Here is an 872-nt window from a genome sequence, read left to right as displayed (position 1 = left end):
GCAGGAATAACAGCAGGAAACAGGCTTTGAAACAGGCAGACCTACATACCATAGCTCACACAAGCACATTTTGGGGATTAGCAAACACTCTCGTTGAATAATTTCTGCATTCAATGTTTAGTAAAATGACCTAATTAGAAACTCTGTATTCTCTATAAAGTGATGAATTGCTTTACATTTTTAATGTTAATTTCAGAATTTTCCATTTATAATCCATTACAGAATTGGGATGCAGGCAAACTGTTTCTTTTCCCCTCTGGAAATGCATGAGAATTTACTCTGATACAAAATTATTTCATCATAAACTCAATTTAAAGGTATGGCTTCTTGAGTTGTACTTTCTTCTGTTTGCTACATTACTTATTTACTGGTACTACAATATTTAAACCATACACTACAACTTATTTTCATAATTCCTGTCCATGTGGTAGAAAATAATTGTTAGAGGTTCCACTACTATACTTGCTGAAGTTTAAAGTTGATTAGTACAAATATTTGATAGGAGTTTTATTATACTGAAGTGTATTCAGTTCCTTTGCTATTTATAGACAGCTGGCCAGTCAATGTTTTTCAAAATGTATTTGAATGCCCTTGGATTCACATGGAGTCCAAGTTAATGTCTAGTGTGGGAGTGAAGAATGATTTTTAAGTCCTGTCTTGACATTTTAGGTGTATCCGCCCTGCATAATGAAATATGAGGCATATATTATACAAAACTGTATTGGGTTGAACCTAAGTTGATGGACAGTCGTTTAGACCAATGACGCTTTTCACAATTTACATAGTTAAACCACACGGAAAGGCGGGACTGCCCCTTTTCGTCGGAGCTCGCCTGCTGGGAGGTGGGGGGGGGCCTCTGAGCCTCTCGGCCC

The 872-nt window shown here is 36.9% G+C and overlaps 1 long non-coding RNA gene across 1 annotated transcript in view; it reads right to left on the bottom strand.

Annotated features, from left to right (window-relative positions):
* Window positions 1–645: 645 nt before the first annotated feature.
* The window catches only part of LOC108447362, an 18,120-nt gene continuing 17,893 nt past the window's right edge, over window positions 646–872 (bottom strand). Inside the window, exon 3 of the long non-coding RNA XR_001862903.1 lies at window positions 646–808. This is a non-coding gene — a long non-coding RNA (uncharacterized LOC108447362). The remainder of the gene's footprint in view (window positions 809–872) is intronic.

The sequence above is a fragment of the Corvus brachyrhynchos genome, unplaced genomic scaffold (assembly GCF_000691975.1).
Source record: "Corvus brachyrhynchos isolate BGI_N302 unplaced genomic scaffold, ASM69197v1 scaffold200, whole genome shotgun sequence".
NCBI classification, from domain to species: domain Eukaryota; kingdom Metazoa; phylum Chordata; class Aves; order Passeriformes; family Corvidae; genus Corvus; species Corvus brachyrhynchos.
This window is presented reverse-complemented; position numbering and strand designations above follow the sequence as displayed.